Here is a 19,728-nt window from a genome sequence, read left to right as displayed (position 1 = left end):
ACCATAGATATCATTGATAGATTTCCCTCCAACTCTCTGTAGTGCAGGGCAAACGATTTTGGTTGTACACACTGATAGATATCTATGATAGATAGTTCAGTGAAGCTATCTTTTTACAGGCAAATCTTTACAAAATCGTCCAAATTGGCTTGCATGCATGAAAGACCATAGATATTGTTATCGTTCATGCGGGAACGCACATCGTTGGTCATTGTCAGTTGGTGACTGCAAAAAAATGAACAATATGAATGATAACAATATGAATGACATGAACGATATTAACAATATCGTTCAAATCGCTCATAAAAATCGTACCGTGTGTACGCACCATTAGCTTCTATACACCATACGGCATGAGACACCCTGCGCAAAGGAGTAGTGTACCAAAGAAATGTTGCATTGTATTCACATCGCAGAAGCAGCAAAACACCACTCACAGGGTGCTAGAGACACTGGGCTGCGAACTTACCAGCACAGGAATTAATTTTAAATCCGTCCATAGTCGAAGCAGAAGCACGCTACTTGGTGTGAGAAAAGTCGCATTCCGCTGCATCAGAGTACTTCTTACACAAGTTCAGACTCAGGACCTGATTCAGAGCCGGACGCTATTTGCGGTCGTTCGTTCTGAAAAAAGGGGTGGCTATTCAAATTAACCGTTCGCTCTTTGCGGTCTGTTCACGCCTCTATGTCTGAACGAGCGAACAAAACTTGCGGTCGTTTTTTTTTTAAACTACGCCCCCTGGCTGCTCGCATCCTACGTCATGTCCACTATATATTAGATTAATCGAGTACATCGACCAGCGTATGAACTGCTCGCTATTCTTGTGGTTGGTTTTTCCTACCGCAATCTTGCGAGCAGTTCTGACTATAAAATAACCCAGTGACGTGGTCAATGACGCTGCTGTATTAATTATGCACACCCAGAAAACGCCCGTTTTGACCTTTAAGCACGCCTGCGTTCTGATCTCCACTCCCCGCTTTCAAGCACCTTCCCCTGTTACCACCCAAATACGCCTCCTCCTGTCACTGAAAATAGCAGGCATTCGCTATTTAGCGAACAAACGATTTTCGGCCGCACTGACTGGGTCGCGCATGCGTATTACGATCCGTACGCATGCGCAGTTGGGCAAACATCGCTCGGAACGAACGAGCGGCTCTGAATCAGGCCCTCAGTCGCACACAGATGTATATATGTTGCACATCAAATTGATCAGTTTAATCTAGCACGTCCAGTTCTTTTATTTATGTGAAAAGGATGCACATTTAGAGCTCAAAGACACTCGGAGCTGGTGAGTTGCACAGAACCTTGCATGTCGGGAAGGGTAATTTGCTACAACTTGTGTAAGAGGACACATTTGTATTTTGTAACATATTTTAGGGCTGTAACTAGGGGTGTGCGAGTGGTGTCATCACACAGAGGGCCTGATTCAGAGCCGCTCGTAAGCGGCCGCTCGTTCGCTCTGAGCGATGTTCGCACAACTGCGCATGCGTATGGGTCGTAATGCGCATGCACAAAACAGTCATTGCGGTCGGAAATCGTGCACTCGTAAAACAGCGAGGGGCTGCTAATTTGATTGACAGAATGTACCGTTTGTGGGTGGTAACAGGGGAAGGTGCTTGAAAACAGGGGAGTGGAGATCCGAACGCAGGCGTGCCTAACGGTCAAAAGGGCGTTTAATGGGAGTGCATAATTAGTAAAGGAGCGTCATCGACCACGTCACTTGGTTGTCTTTTAGCCTGAACTGCTCGCAGTGATACCGTGTTTCCCCGATAATAAGACACTGTCTTATTTTTTTGGGGGGTCAATAAAACTCCATAGGGCTTATTTTCGGGGTAGGGCTTATTTTAATTAACAGCATCATGCCCTCAGTCCTGCTTTTATCACCATCATGCCCTCACTCCTGCTTTTATCCCCATCATGCCCTCACTCCTGCTTTTATCACCATCATGCCCTCACTCCTGCTTTTATCACCATCATGCCCTCAGTCCTGCTTTTATCCCCATCATGGCCTCAGTCCTGCTTTTATCCCCATCATGCCCTCACTCCTGCTTTTATCCCCATCATGCCCTCACTCCTGCTTTTATCCCCATCATGGCCCCAGTCCTGCTTTTATCCCCATCATGCCCTCACTCCTGCTTTTATCACCATCATGCCCTCACTCCTGCTTTTATCACCATCATGCCCTCAGTCCTGCTTTTATCCCCATCATGCCCTCACTCCTGCTTTTATCCCCATCATGGCCTCAGTCCTGCTTTTATCCCCATCATGGCCTCAGTCCTGCTTTTATCACCATCATGCCCTCACTCCTGCTTTTATCCCCATCATGCCCTCACTCCTGCTTTTATCCCCATCATGCCCTCACTCCTGCTTTTATCACCATCATGCCCTCAGTCCTGCTTTTATCCCCATCATGCCCTCACTCCTGCTTTTATCCCCATCATGGCCTCAGTCCTGCTTTTATCCCCATCATGGCCTCACTCCTGCTTTTATCCCCATCATGGCCTCAGTCCTGCTTTTATCCCCATCATGGCCTCACTCCTGCTTTACAATTCTTTGCTTACCATTATTTTTTTTCCTCTTTTTTTTGTTAGGGCTTATTTTCGGGGTAGGGCTTATTTTAGACTGTTTTTCAAAAGTAAGGGTAGGGCTTATTTTCGGGGTAGGTCTTATTATCGGGGAAACACGGTAGCGGGAAGAAAATCCTACCACAAGCACTGCGAGCAGTTCAGATGCCTTTCGATGTTCCCGATTAATCTAATAAATACCGGAGATGACGTGTGATGCGAATGGCAAAGGGACGTCTTTACAAAATAGACGCTCGCTCAGACATAGAGGCGTCAACACACCGCTAAGAGCGAGCGCTCAATTTAAATATCCAGACCCTTTTTTAGAACGAGCGTCCGCTAATAGCGTCCGGCTCTGAATCAGGCCCAGAGTATGGTGGTGTGTACGGAGAGGCTGTGGGCTGCCCAGCAGCTCCTGGAGCACTGGGCAAGCCTTCAGGGTAGCACACACCAGAGGGCATGACCTTGTGGGCATGAGGCTACACGCTGCACCAGGTGTCATGAGCCATAGTGAAGCCACTGTTCCTGCTCACTCCATCTACCTTAAACTCTCTCTAATGGCAACTAGTATGTAGTATTGCAGCATGAACTACAGCCCTCACCCTCTCCTGTGTGAAATGCCACCTGAAATATCTAGGGAGGGACTTACATGCAATCCAAAACAGGCAAGATCAGTTTTTGAGATCTGAGATCCGAACTTGGTGAGAAGACTCAAGTCAGGTTTTACTCGGAACCCTAAATTAATCCCAGCTGGGACCCAGGAGCTCATTCAAGCGGCAGCTCGTTGCAGACGATGTTCACTAATGTGCGCGTGCGCAAACTAGTACGAGCGATCGGATTTATCTTGCTCGCCCTGCAAAGACAGCCCAGTGGAATGAGTGACAGGAGAGGCCATTTGTGTGTGGTAACAGGGGCAGGGCATTAGTAACGGGGGAGTGAATTTGCGGACGCAGGCATGCCAGAGTGTTCACGCCGCTTGTGGGGCGTACATAATTAACAGGCAGCGTCATAGTACAAACGGTATACGTCCAGGAAGCCGGCGGACGCAATGCTGACCGCCGGCTTCCCGACTGCTTAATCCCGGCGAGGGTTATATGACAGACGTCTAAATCTAGATGCCTGTCATTTTACTGACACCGGGAGACCGGCGCCCGGCATCCCGAACTAAGTGGGCCCCTGAGTCCAGGGGGGGGGGCCCACACCGCACACCCTGCACCCACATTTTCTAATATTTGCCCGCCACGGCCATTTACCCAGTATTTTTTGCGCATACGCAGTGGGAAAATCGCCAGGAAAATGGCAACCGTGTCATTTTCCTAGTGACTTGCACATCATACTTGCCTACCCTCCCGATTTGGTCGGGAGCCTCCCGAAAATCGGGTGCCACTCCCGACCTCCCGGGAAGGCAGGCAATCCTCCCAGCAGTAGACTCTGGGCACAGACTAGTGCCTAGAGTTTACTGCAGCATGCAGTCCGCTGCTGGCCACCGGAGAAAGAGGAGGGGTCCCCAGACGGAGAATGCACATGGGCCCCCTCCTCTCTTAATAGGCCCTTGGGACAGATCATCAGGAGAGGACCATTGCACCAGCAAAAGGGAGTAAGACTAGCAGAGCAGGGGCATGTGCTGAAACTACATTACTAGTAGAGCTATATGTGTGTGTGTTTGTTGCGTACATGCTCAGTGCTGCAATCCATAGGTTATTCAGAATGCATTATGGACCTCATTCAGAGTCTCTCGCTAGATGCGATCACTCGCCCCCAGCATATGCAAACTTGTCAAACTGACGCCACGGAAAGCGATCGCTCGTCAAGGCATAAGCACACGGCCAGCATACGCCCAATCGCACAGGTAGAGCCGCCCACCATAACACGTCATCTCCAGGAAGTGTATTAAAACATTGGTACATCGAGGACAATCGGAAGCGATCGCAGCGCTTGTGGTTGCCGTACCCTACCGCAAGCACTGCGAGGACTTCAGTGTTAAAATCAAGCATGTGACGTGTACTATGATGCTGCGTGTTAATTATGCAAGCCTCTAAAATGGCGTTGAAACACTCAGGCACGCCTGCGTTCGCACCTCCACTCCCCCGTTATTAGTGTCCTGCCCGTTACCACCCACAAACGGCCTCTCCTGTCACTCATTTCACTGGGCTGTCTTTGCTGGGCGAGCGAGCAGCCTGCAATCGCACAGAGTAGTTCACGCACGCGCAGAATGAAGCGTGCGCATGCGCGTACGCAAACCATCGGACCACTTGCGAGTGCACAGCGCTAGCGTGAGACTCTGAATGAGGTCCTAAGTCCATTGGTAAGAACATTGGGCCAAATGTAATAGGGTGAGAGTGTAGAAAATGTGAGTGTAGCAGTAATCTCTCACATTGGTCCAGTTTTATCTTCAAAATGGGAAAACATCTGGATAAGAGTTTAAATCGTGAGAGATTTTTATAATTTTATTAAAACATGTGAGTTTCCATGTTCTCGGACTCTGTTACATTCACCAAGTTTAAAAGTGTGAGAGTTTCTGCTAAACTCACATATTCTAAACTCTCACCCTATTACATTAGGCCCATTGTGTCTGTTCCAAGTTGGCGCAAAAACTGCGGAACCGATTTTCATGCGAACTGCAATATTTTATATTGGAAACTCCTAGAAATAACCTGCACTTCTTTGTTTCATCTCAATCCATCAAATTGAAGCTGAGCAATAACAAAAAGAAAATTTATTGACAGCATCAATGCATGTGTGGCGCTATGCGTGTGGCCGGAAAGGGGTGGGGGGAGAGGTGCTTTGGACCACTGGCGTCACAAGGAGGGTGCGGGGGATGCAGGCCGCACTGGGTGACACCATCTGAAGGGGTGACACCATCAGAGTTGCTCTGCTATTTTGGTGTCATCCCCTCGGATGGTGTCACGGAGCAGCCACACTGCAGTGAGGGGGGGTTGAGGAATGTCACGTGAGGGGGGTTATTTGCTGTAAACATATGAAGACTGTCTTCTCGTGCTCTGTGAATGTATAATAAATTAATTAGTGTGTCAGTAAGTGGTGTCAGTGTCAGTAAGTGTATGTGTTTGTGTCCGTAAGAGGTGTCTGTGTCAGTAAGGGGTGTCTGTCAGTAAGTATGTATGATAATGTGCCAATAAGTGGTGTCAGGGGTATCTTTCAGTATGTAGTATCTGTGTCAATAAGTGTGTTTGTGTCAGTGTGTATTTGTCAGTAAAGGGTGTCTGTGTCAGTAAGAGATATCCGTGTAGGCAGGGCCGGATTAATAATGGGGCGGGTGGAGCTGCAGCTCCAAGCCCACCATGGAATTAGGCCCACAGGATCCACTGCAGACAGTACTGACAGGGAAAATAAAAATCCCTGTAAACACTGTCTGCACTGCACTGAAGCCTGACAACATGACTGTCTGTATTGCAGACAGTGAACTAGGATACGAATCCCGGACCTTTCACACCCTCCCCCCCCCTATGCCGCCCAAAGCCACGCCCCAAACAGACAAGCTCCGCCCCTGGCTTTCCAAAGATCTCTGTGTAGTTCAAAACTCCGCCCCCATGCTCCCGAAGCTCCGCCCCCAGGTCCTGCTTAACCAACCCGGCCTGGGTCGCCCACCATAGTTGTGTCCCCCAGGTGACCAGATGGTCGGGTTCCGACTCCCTGGGTCATCTAAAGCTCCCCCGCCTTCCTCTGCAACTGGGCTGATACAGCTGGCCCTGGAAATTATGAGGCTGAGGTGGAGCGCAGAGGCTGAGCTGCCTTGCACAGGAGGGAAGGCACCTGTCACCAGCTGAAAAACAGCATGCATAACCAGGTCAGTGTAATGCCTGCCACCTATGTATGTGTTTATCTACTGTATTTGTGTATGTGTATGTATGTATATAGTGTGTATATATATATGTGTGTTTATGTATGTATATAGTGTGTGTATGTGTGTGTGTATATGTATATAGTGTGTGTATGTGTGTATATGTATGTATATAGTGTGTATATGTATGTGTGTATATGTATATAGTGTGTGTATGTGTATATGTATGTACATAGTGTGTGTATATGTATGTATATAGTGTGTGTATGTTTATCTATGTGTGTGTATGTAGGTATGTATATAATATATATATATATATATATATATATATATAGTGTGTGTGTGTGTGTGTGTATATATATATATATATATATATATATATATTTATGTGTGTATATAGTGTGTGTATATATTATATGTATACTTTGTGAACCTTGAAAAAAGAGTCTGGAGGCTCTGAAGCGTTGGTTTCTATGCTAATATAGATCGTCTTGTGCATCAGACTTGGAGTGCCGCAGTTCTTTCTACTTTTTCTATGCATCACTGAGGGCACCCAAGCAGCTTGGTTATATAGTCAGGAGTGCCAGTTCAATAGCGAAAGGGAGAGAGAGAGAGGGGGGGGAGAGATAGAGAGAGAGAGAGGACTGCAGCTATGTTGGCCTCCTGCCACAGCCGCAGTCTCAGTGTGCCCATGATGGCACGCTGGCTGCGGTGCACACAGTATGGAGGGAGTTGGGAGTGAATGATGGGGGAGGTAGGAGGGCGCAGGGCAGTGCTGTATTATAGATATAGGGCCTGATTGATGGTCAGATGCAGGTGAGGGATACCACACAGTTTTCCAATTACTGGAAAACTGCGCGTATGCAGAACAGATTCTGCAATATCGCTCTGAGATCCTCCAAGCCGCAGCATGATTGACATGCTGTGGTGTTTGGGTGGATGGAGCGTGGGCATGCCTGGGCACCGTTGCCAGAAATGGAGACGGGTCACCCCTGTTTTCCGGGAGCACCGAGGCCAGGGTCTGTGCCTGTGGACGCATATTTTCTGGCCTCACAGGCTGCCAGCCTGAATAAGCTGGAGCTTACTTAGTCTGGCCAGTGCTGCCGCCATCGAGACCGATAGTCGCGATGGGGATCCGAGGCAGCATCTACAGACACTGCACTCAGATTGCTCATGCTGTCAGGAGGCGTTTGCTTCCTATAGACACCTACTGCAGTATACAAATATTTGCTATACAGTGTTGCACAGCCGCTTCCTTGCAGCTGCCCAATACTGTCTGACCATGATCAGGCCCATACATCTGCCAGCAGCTTCCTATCTAACTTATCCCATTTCAGGTGCCATAATCGGTGGGTGTGATGTCCCCTGTATTTTGTAGTGGTCTTTGGAGTTCTCTGTATTATATGTCACTATGTGCAGTGTTCTTTGTAGTGTATGGTGGCCACTTGGATGCTTAGTGTATTATACTGTATGGTGGGTACTGATGGTCTATATGATGGTCAGTATTATATGGCACTAACTCTTTACATGGCAGTCACTTAATGCTCTCTGTATTATATGGCACACACTGTGATGCTCTCTCTATTATTTGGCACTCACTGCGATGCTCTCTGTATTATATGGCACTCACTGCGATACTCTGTATTATACGGCACTCACTACGATGCTCTCTGTATTATATGGCACTCACTGCAATGCTCTCTGTGTTATATGGCACTCACTGCGATGCTCTCTGTGTTATAATTGTGTGCGCAGTAGCCGCACGTGCATCAACAAAGTAGTGCCAAGCGTGCGCCTGTGTCATAAGTAAAGGGCCGGCTGGCTTGACCGTTAAAGGGTGCTGTAACCCCCAAAGTACACTCCAGTCCAAACCAAAAAAAAAATTATTTTCTGTGTTTGTGAATTGTGTGCGCAGTAGCCGCACGTGCATCAACAAAGTAGTGCCAAGCGTGCGCCTGTGTCATAAGTAAAGGGCCGGCTGGCTTGACCGTTAAAGGGTGCTGTAACCCCCGAAAGTACACTCCAATCCAAACCAAAAAAAAATTATTTTCTGTGTTTGTGAATTGTGTGCGCAGTAGCCGCACGTGCATCAACAAAGTAGTGCCAAGCGTGCGCCTGTGTCATAAGTAAAGGGCCGGCTGGCTTGACCGTTAAAGGGTGCTGTAACCCCCAAAGTACACTCCAGTCCAAACCAAAAAAAATAATATTTTCTGTATTTGTGACTTGTGTGCACTGTGGCTGCACGTGCATCAACAAAAGAGCAGCGCCAAGCGTGCGCCTGTGTCCCATAAGTAAAGAGCCGGCTGGCTCATTTCTTAAAGGGTGGTGTAACCCACAAAGTGCACTACTCTCCAGCAAAAATAAAAAAATATTTTCTGTGTTTGTGTGCGCTTTAGCCGCACGTATATATCAATATAACATAAATGGAGGACCAAACTTTCTCCGATAAAAATAAAATAGGGAAAGATCAAGAACCACTTCCTCCTAGTGCTGTTGCTGCTGCTGGGAGTTGTTCATCATCCCAGAGAGGAAGTAGGAACATCACTACTTTTACTAAACAATTGACCCTCCAACAGTCCCTAGCGATGAGGATGAAGTACGACAGCAGTCATCCTGAAGCAAAACGTATAACTGAGGCCTTGACTGCTATGTTGGTGTTAGACGTGCGTCCGGTATCCGCCATTAGTGCAGTGGGATTTAGACAATTGATGGAGGTAGTGTGTCCCCGGTTCCAAATCCCATCTAGATTCCACCTGCATCCTCAAAGCAGCAGCGACAAGCGTGCGTCTGTCTGTTAAAGGATGGTGTAACCCTCAAAGTGCGCTCCACAAACAATAAAAATATTCTTCTTTTTTCTGTCTTTGTGAATTGTGTGGGCTGTAGCCGCACTTGCATCCTCAAAGCAGCAGCGACAAGCGTGCGTCTGTCTGTTAAAGGGTGGTGTAACTCTCAAAGTGCTCCAAAAAATAAAAAAATATTTTTTAAATGTGTTTGTGACTTGTGTGCGATGTAGCCGCACGTGCATCAACATAGTAGCAGCGCCAAGCGTGCGCCTGTGTCATAAGTCAAGGGCAGGTTTGGACATCTGGTCCGGACTGAAGGACGTGCCAACAATTTCTGACAAGTCTACTGTCACTGCATATGATACTGTCCTCAAAGCAGCAGCGACAAGCGTGCGTCTGTCTGTTAAAGGGTGGTGACACCCTCAAAGTGTGCTACACAAACAATAAAAATATTGTTATTTTTTTTTCTGTCTTTGTGAAATGTGTGGGCTGTAGCCGCACCTGCACTCCTTAAAGCAGCAGCGACAAGCGTGCGTCTGTCTGTTAAAGGGTGGTGTAACTCTCAAAGTGCTCCAAAAAATAAAAAACTATTTTTTTAATGTGTTTGTGACTTGTGTGCGATGTAGCCGCACTTGCATCCTCAAAGCAGCAGCGACAAGAGTGCGTCTGTCTGTTAAAGGGTGGTGTAACTCTCAAAGTGCTCCAAAAAATAAAAAACTATTTTTTTAATGTGTTTGTGACTTATGTGCGATGTAGCCACACTTGCATCCTCAAAGCAGCAGCGACAAGCATGCGTCTGTTAAAGGGTGGTGACACCCTCAAAGTGTGCTACACAAACAATAAAAATATTCTTCTTCTTTTTTCTGTCTTTGTGAATTGTGTGGGCTGTAGCCGCACTTGCATCCTCAAAGCAGCAGCGACAAGCGTGCGTCTGTCTGTTAAAGGGTGGTGACACCCTCAAAGTGTGCTACACAAGCAATAAAAATATTCTTTTTTTTTCTGTCTTTGTGAATTGTGTGGGCTGTAGCTGCACTTGCATCCTCAAAGCAGCAGCGACAAGCATGCGTCTGTCTGTTAAAGGGTGGTGACACCCTCAAAGTGTGCTACACAAACAATAAATATATTCTTCTTTTTTGTGTCTTTGTGAATTGTGTGGGCTGTAGCCGCACTTGCATCCTCAAAGCAGCAGCGACAAGCGTGCGTCTGTCTGTTAAAGGATTACATCAGTGACAGCATCCAAGTAGGCATGTCAGACAGTCCGTACCTGTACTGGCAGGAAAAAGAAGCAATTTGAAGGTCCCTGTTCAAACTGGCTCTATTTTACCTGAGTTGCCCCCCCTCCAGTGTGTACTCCGAAAGAGTGTTTAGTGCAGCCGGTAACCTTGTCAGCGAAAGGCGTAGGAGGTTGCTTCCACAAAATGTGGAGAAGATGATGTTCATAAAATGAATTATCAACTCTTCCAGGGAGACCAGCCTCCAGAACGTACAGAGGGACCTGTGGTTCCAGCAGGGACGAATTAATACTCTGTGAGGATGAGGATGTACACAACACTGAAGAGGGTGAGGAATCGGTGGATGAGGACGACATCTTGCCTCCGTAGAGCCAGTTTGTGCAGGGACAGATTAATTGCCAGCTTGTTTTGTGGGGGCCCAAACGAACCAATCATTTCAGCCACAGTCGTGTGGCAGACCCTGGCGCTGAAATGTTTGGTTTGTTAAAGTGTGCATGTCCTGTTTATTCAACATAAGGGTGGGTGGGAGGGCCCAAGGACAATTCCATCTTGCACCTCTTTTTTTTCTTTGCATTATGTATAGTTTGGGGCCTAGTTTTTCAAACTGCCATCCTGTCTGCCACTGCAGTGCCACTCCTAGATGGACCACGTGTTTGTGCCGCCCACTCGTATCTCTTAGCATAGTCATCCAGCTACCTCGGTGCAACCTTTTGGACATAAAAACACTATTGTGAGGTGTGAGGTGTTCAGAATAGACTGGAAATGAGTGGAAATTAAGGTTATTGAGGTTAATAATAGCATAGGAGCAGAAAAACCCACAAATTCTGTGATTTTAGCTGTTTTTATGCTTTTTTTCAAAAAAATACAGATCCAAAACACAAAACCCAGAACCCAAAACACGGAAGGGTGGTTTTGGCAAAACCAATCCAGATCCAAAACACGAAGAAAGATCCAGATCCAAAACCAAAACACAAAACACGAAAAGTGGCCGGTGCACACCCCTACCCTGCACCCATTATAGATACGCCCCTGCCCCCACATCACTAGTCACATCACCACAGCGCTTATCAAACTCCCCTGTGGTGACACACAATAGGCCCTTCATAAATTTCAGCTCCAGGCCCATGTGGACCTTAATCTGGCACTGCGTGTAGGCAAGTTTGTCTGTAAGCCGTGTCTGTCAGTAAGTGTGTTTGTGTCAGTAAGTGGTGTCTGTGTTAGTAAGTGTGTGTGTATCAGTGTCAGTAAGGGGTCTGTGTCAGAAAGTGGTATCTGTCAGTAAGGGGTGTCTGTGTCAGTAAGGCAGTGTGTGTGTGTTTGTGCGTGCAACTACTGTATAGGGGCAGTGTTTGTATGTATGCGGCTATGGGACAGTGTGTGTGTGTATGTATGCTGCTATGGGACTGTGTGTGCGTATGTATGCGGCTATGGGGGCAATGTGGGTGTGTGTGCAGCTATGGGGGCCGTGTATATGTGAGACTTTGGGGGCAGTATGTGTGTGTGTATGCGTTTATGGAGGCAATGTGTGTCTGCGGCTATGGGTCAGTGTGTGTGTGTGTGGGTATGGGGCAGTGTGTGTGTGTGGGTATGGGGCAGTGTGTGTAAGTGTGTGTGCGCGATTATGGGGCAGTGTATTTGTGCGGCTACGGGGGCAGTGTGTCTGTGTAAGTGTGTGTGTGGCTACGGGTCAGTGTGTATGTGTGCAGCTATGGGGCAGTGTGTCTGTGTAAGTGTGTGTGCGGCTACGGGTCAGTATGTATGTGTGCAGCTATGGGGCAGTGTGTGTGTGTGCACGGCTATGGGGCAGTGTGTCTGTGTAAGTGTGTGTGCGGCTATGGGGGCAGTGTGTCTGTGTAAAATTGCATACAGTTGAGGGAAGGGGGCCCCAAACTGATATCTTGCTTAGGGCCCCATGAGGTCTAAATCCGCCTCTGCTGACAGAACATGTACAGAGCGCAGCATAAAGGTAAGGCATAGAATTGGAACATACCCATGAAACCCCTAGGAGAACACGAGCCCCAACAATAAGTCCATAAATGAAAGGGGAGAGGCAATATCCCCTAACCAGTAGAAGGGCAAATGTTACATATTGTTACACTTCGACAAATTGAATGCAAATCAAGGGAAGTCCTTGTAGTGTAGAATCCGGCCAAACCCAGGACCTTGGAATATATAAGGCTGATTAGTGCGCAAATAATTCAGGTCACTAGACTATCAGATGGTCGATAGCATCACTTAAGACTCTCTGCCGGACGCTCAACGACCTGCCATATTTTGTCGTACATCTATAATGCAGGTGGAATTGAGCTTATGGTCGAATCATTCCAGTCTGGGAGCTGGGGAGGAGTAAAGATAGGGAAATCCGATGAGCTGTTTTCCATGGTGCGTTACCTGAAGGCTGAAAGGGAAGCCCCATCTATAATGCAAATATGAGATTACATGAGATGAACATATTTTTAGGGGAAGGTTTTGTCAAGTAGACAAAACAAAAAAGAGAAAACCTCTTTTTGGGGGCACTCTTATGTAATTGTTAGTTTTATTAAAAGAAGCTATTTTTATTAGATATGCATTAAAAATATATAAACATAAACACATAAAAAAACACACAAAACAAAAATACAAGGAAAGAGCATAAAGATAAAGGACTTTTCTGTATTATATTTGTTACAAATAAACAAGAAATCTCTATCAATATTGATAGTGGGGAAATGTCCCCAGAATTAAGTCCTTAATAGTTGGGCGAAAGTTTTTATGTGTAGATAGCACCTCTGCTCCAAATGCAGGTGCTTAGTACAGTATTAATAAAGGCACATATGTTAAGATAAATGTAATACGTATATCTTCAATTTTCGCAGGTAATCAGAGAGAGTGAGATCATGTATAGTCAGAAACGGACCTGTTAACAAATTAGATGATCTTAATAAGGTGGTGTTATAGTGTCAGATATTATTATGGCCATAAATGCGCAGCATATAAATCAACATATATTTATATAAAGAAACAGTGGTCTCGACCATAAATTTTTCTGATGAGCAAATAATATATGTCCATTGATAATATCACAGGTGATTCCACAGGTATCAGAAGAAAAAATGCACTGAAATCAAGAGCCTATAATGAACTCACACATAGCTCATTTTAGACAGTACCAGGTTTTCCATATTGTATTTTAAATACAGATCCTATACAGGCTATAAGTAATCTTCAAAAGAATCTATCTATGATGACAGGTTTTATCCAAGCTCAGATGCTGCATAGAGATGGTGTAATATCACATGTGCATCTATAACAGTGCCATGTTTTCCAATATTTCTGTTTTTTGCAGATGGTCACCCTGTTTAAATAAAAATTGGTTTTCCTAGACAGCTGTTTAGCCACAATAATACAAAAAGATCTGCAAAGGATAGCAGTACCAGGTTTTCTGATTTAAACACTAATAATAATTGTTATTACTTAGAATAAACACATAGTATACACATCTCTAATAATTCTTCAAGATATCATTACATATCATTCCAATAATTTATAAAGAAATAGCAGAATTGGCACATCTCCTCCAGTGATTGTGAATATCTGGATATAATATTAGGTACTTTGATGAACGATTGCCTGGCACCTAAATTCCAACTGCTTCTGCTTCTATCCCGTGTGGATACTAATTCCAGAGAACGGGAGGTGAGAGAGCAGCTGGTAGGTCAGTTAATTAAACACAACAATCTCGTATTGGAGGAAGTAGAAAAGGAAATTGACGTCCTTGGTAAGAAATTGGAAATCTTCGAAAAAGAAACACACTTCTAGAAACGGTTTGAACAAAAAAAAAAAGAGTTGGAAGTCTATGAGAAAATAATCATTGAACGTAAACAGACCAAATTTGCCAGAGATAAAAAAGATTTTATTAACAATAGGATATTTAAATGGAATAGAATAACTACAAGAACTAACGCTAAACGAACAGAACAGTATACATCATCAGAGCTTGAGTCTTCAGAAACTGAGGAAGGATCAGATAATAACATCTTTGAGTCCAGACCAGGACACACAAGGGACAACGACAACCGCCTCACTTTTTTAGGAGAAAGAAGAGGAACCAGGGGTCGCCCTATAAAAAGAGGACGAGGAGGGGCAGAAAGAAGGGGAAGAGAGCTAAGATGGGACTCTCCCTCACCATCCAGGTACCAAACCCAGAGAACAAAAATATGACCGACATGGATACAAAACTTAGAGTCATCAATCTCTCAGATCGAATATTGACAGATGAACATAATAAGGTTCTATCTAAAGGACTATCAATGGGAGAAGAACCTCCGACTATTTGGGAGGAAACTATTACTGGCTAAATATCATGCCAATAACAAAAAAACCCAGTATGAAACTCCATCACAAAGAGAGATAGTTCCATCTGGAATGATAAACTCATCCTTGAACATAGACGAATTAACAGATGAAGAACTTCAGGCCATCTCTATCCTAGAAGAACTTGAAGATATTAGAGATGAGAGAGGTGTACCCAAACGCCCCATATGCAAAAAACCTTCGACCTTCTTCCCACAGGAGAGTTTATGTCCGGAGGTGAAGGTCTTTCAAAATTTAGTCTCCCGTGATTTGGATATCTTGCAAAAAAAGAAAAAATTCAGCCCCAAATATGACAACCTAACCAGGAAAGAAAGGGAGGCCATCCGTGATATAAAAACATGGAATGACACTGTTATCAAACCATCTGATAAAGGTGGAAACATTGTGGTTTGGCCGAAAGACCCGTATATGAAGGAAGCACGTCGTCAACTAGATGATATTGAATGCTACAAAAAATCTATCTTCAATCCTAATGATAATAAAGCGATCATGTATTCCCTGATTATTAAGAAAGCTTTTAAAAACGGTGTCATTACCAATCAAGAACATCAATACCTGACAGTAACAAACCCCAAGGTCCCTACCTTCTACCTACTTCCAAAAACACATAAAAATCTCAGAGAACCTCCTGGACGGCCAATAATTTCTGGCATAGGAGGATTATCAGAGAAAGCCAGCACTTTCATTGACATACATCTACGTCATCATGTGCTGGGATTACCATCATATATTCAGGATACAACAGATGTACTTAAAAAGATCAATGACGTGAAATTGGAAGATAACCAACTATTGGTAAGTATAGATGTGGAATCACTGTACACATCTATAAGACACTCGGATGGTCTAAAAGCAATAAAATACTTCCTTATGATGGAGGAATACAATGAATTCCATAAATTTTTGATTGAACTCTTGGAGTTCATTCTCTACAACAATTATTTCACATTTGACGATGCATTCTACATACAAGTCAGAGGAACAGCTATGGGGGCAGCATGTGCCCCTACATATGCCAACCTCTTCCTTGGCTGGTGGGAGCAGGAATATGTCTTTCACGAACGCAATGATCATCAGACTAAAAACATTGCAATGTGGCTCAGATACATCGACGATGTTTTTATGATCTGGGAAGGAGATATGGAATCCCTCAAACAATTCATTAATGACCTACATAAGAATAATCTTAACCTAAGATTCACATATGAGGCCAGCAAAGATAAGATCTCATTCCTTGATCTGATGATTTACAGAAATGACAAAAATATGTTAGGAACGGAGCTATTCAGGAAAACAACTGCAACTAACAGCCTACTACATAGATCTAGCTCCCACTTTCCTCACACTGTGATAAACATACCACAAGGAGAATTTCTCAGATTGAGAAGAAACTGCTCCGATGATAATATCTACATGAAAATGGGTGATGAACTCTCTAGGAGATTGAAAGATCGAGGATACAGTGGCAGATTAATTAAAAAAGCAAGATCAGAGGTAAATAAAAAACCACGTGATTCCCTTATCTTTAAAACAGACAAAGAAAATAATAAGAACATGATGAATGAGATCCGTTTCGTAGGCGATTTCTGTATTGAATGGAGAGAAATTAGATCAATAATACAGAAACACTGGCCAATACTATTAACGGATCCAGACCTTTCAGAAAAGCTGAAAGAAACAGTTTCCATGAGCTGGAGAAGGTCTCCTAACCTGAGAGATGAATTAGTACAGAGCCATTATACTAGAACATCACCTAAGAAACCATTGAGAACAGGAACATATCCCTGTGGAGAATGTAAAGCCTGCAAACATATTCTCAAGACTGACACAGTCATGGATAAATATGGAAATCTAATTAAAATCAAAGAATTTATTAATTGCAAGGCAATCAATGTGGTATATTGCATAACATGCTCTTGCAATATTAAATATGTTGGTATGACATCAAGAATGTTAAAACAAAGAGCCCTGGAACATATAGGCTCAATTCGCAATGCAGCAAAGGACCTTCAAAAATTCAAGCAACTAACAACAGTTGCTAGACATTTTCACTTTGAACACAAAAACACTTATGAAGATCTCCGCATTTTTGGTTTGGAAAGAATACATCTGGGAACGAGAGGTGGAGACATCACGAAAGAACTCCTAAAAAAAGAAAGTATGTGGACATTTAAGTTAGGAGCATTATCACCAGGAGGACTCAACGAATTTATAAATTATAGTGTTTTTTTGCTGAGCTAATTCTATGTGGCTCCCCTCAGAAAATTTCACTTTCTTATATACGTGTATATGTGTTTCACTGTTCACAGCACTTAAAACCCTTCTCACAAAATAAAACTCCCCTTTTCCTCCCTTTTTCTTTCCCCCCCCACTGCCTCCCTTTTTACACATACACAATGATGTATGTACATGTGTATATATATATATATATATATATGTGCATACATTCATATTTACAACACATAATTGACCATCTTACCTCTATTTATATTTTGGTCCACACATGTTCCATTATTATCAAACACGTTCACATATTATCTATCACATTTATATTGCATGGTTTATTCACATATATTTCTTCAATATATATGTGTAAATTCTTTTAATTTTACAATCCTTTATTTAATATCTATACTCACGCTCACTATTTCTAACATATGACACAACTATGTAATCACATACATTGTTTTTTATGTGTCAATATTTGTATAATATGAGATATGGTGATTTATTCCAATGTTGCATCATGGGAGAAACATGAGTACGTAGGGATATATGGTATGCATTATCCTCGTGTACTCCTTTATTTATTATTGTTACAATCCTCCCTTTCAAACTTGCATTTTATAACTACGCTCACTGTCTCCTTATATAAGAATATATAATCATACACACTGATAAACAAAAGTGGTATTCTGAATAGCAATGTTTGCACTATACAATATGATCTTTCTACATTGTATCAATTATGGGAGCCATATGAGCACGTAGGGATGTACGATATTTGTTATCCTTATTAACATATGGGGACACATATGGGCCATGCATGTGTATATTTTTGCTGATACATGTGCAGGTGAGCATATGTACATGTATATGCATATATATGTTATTTATGAATTCTTATGTATTATAATTTATTATCTATTATTCGTTTATAATTATCTATTGGAAGATACACTACATTCCTTGGAGGACTATGTGTTTTGAAATATACAACCAGATATATACTGTTGTAATATATATAATATATAGGACAGTATATTAATGATTATCTATCAAATAGTTAATCCCTCTTTTTCTCTTAAGGAGGACGTTGGACATCTTTTGATTGGAGATTAAAAATGTCAATCAATCATTAGTCGTGTGATAGGATTAGGATAGCAGGAATATGTGATTGGCCGCACGGGCTGTCAATCAGGACTGTGCAGCCCGTGATTGGCCGCATGTATAAATAAAACCTAGTCCCAGTATATGCACAAGAGGCTGTATGTGATCAAGCCCAGCAGGGGCGAAACGCGCGTCATACCTACGTCACTTCCGGGTACTCGTGGTGCGCACACGAGTCCCGGCAACAGGCACCGTTACTGCAGGAATCAGTTGCTGAGATCAACCCATTATACCAACACATCTACACAGGTACATTCTCTCTTCAACGCTCTCTCATCCGGATGCGCACCGCCCTGACCGCCCTGCAATGTTTTTCTAACAACAGGGTGGTGGACGATAGCAAATCCCGACAGCAGAAGCGTCTCTGCACTTTACCTCTGTCTGCCCTACCAGCTGCTCTCTCACCTCCCGTTCTCTGGAATTAGTATCCACACGGGATAGAAGCAGAAGCAGTTGGAATTTAGGTGCCAGGCAATCTTTCATCAAAGTACCTAATATTATATCCAGATATTCACAATCACTGGAGGAGATGTGCCAATTCTGCTATTTCTTTATAAATTATTGGAATGATATGTAATGATATCTTGAAGAATTATTAGAGATGTGTATACTATGTGTTTATTCTAAGTAATAACAATTATTATTAGTGTTTAAATCAGAAAACCTGGTACTGCTATCCTTTGCAGATCTTTTTGTATTATTGTGGCTAAACAGCTGTCTAGGAAAACCAATTTTTATTTAAACAGGGTGACCATCTGCAAAAAACAGAAATATTGGAAAACATGGCATTGTTATAGATGCACATGTGATATTACACCATCTCTATGCAGCATCTGAGCTTGGATAAAACCTGTCATCATAGATAGATTCTTTTGAAGATTACTTGTGCTCCTTATAGCCTGTATAGGATCTGTATTTAAAATACAATATGGAAAACCTGGTACTGTCTAAAATGAGCTATGTGTGAGTTCATTATAGGCTCTTGATTTCAGTGCATTTTTTCTTCTGATACCTGTGGAATCACCTGTGATATTATCAATGGACATATATTATTTGCTCATCAGAAAAATTTATGGTCGAGACCACTGTTTCTTTATATAAATATATGTTGATTTATATGCTGCGCATTTATGGCCATAATAATATCTGACACTATAACACCACCTTATTAAGATCATCTAATTTGTTAACAGGTCCGTTTCTGACTATACATGATCTCACTCTCTCTGATTACCTGCGAAAATTGAAGATATACGTATTACATTTATCTTAACATATGTGCCTTTATTAATACTGTACTAAGCACCTGCATTTGGAGCAGAGGTGCTATCTACACATAAAAACTTTCGCCCAACTATTAAGGACTTAGGGCCTGATTCAGAGCCGTTCGCTATTTGTGGTCGTTCGTTCAAAAACAAGGGGTGGCTATTCAAATGATCCGTTCGCAAATTGCAGTCTGTTCCCACCTCTAAGTCTGAACGAGCGAGCAAAACATACGCTCGTTTATTTGATAAAAACGCCCCCTGGCCGCTCGCACCATACGTCATGTCCGCTATTTATTAGATTAATCGAGTACATCGTACAGCGTATGAACTGCTCGCTATTC

The sequence above is a fragment of the Taudactylus pleione genome, unplaced genomic scaffold, assembly GCF_031769625.1.
Source record: "Taudactylus pleione unplaced genomic scaffold, aTauple2 ptg001032l, whole genome shotgun sequence".
Classification (NCBI taxonomy): domain Eukaryota; kingdom Metazoa; phylum Chordata; class Amphibia; order Anura; family Myobatrachidae; genus Taudactylus; species Taudactylus pleione.
This window is presented reverse-complemented; position numbering follows the sequence as displayed.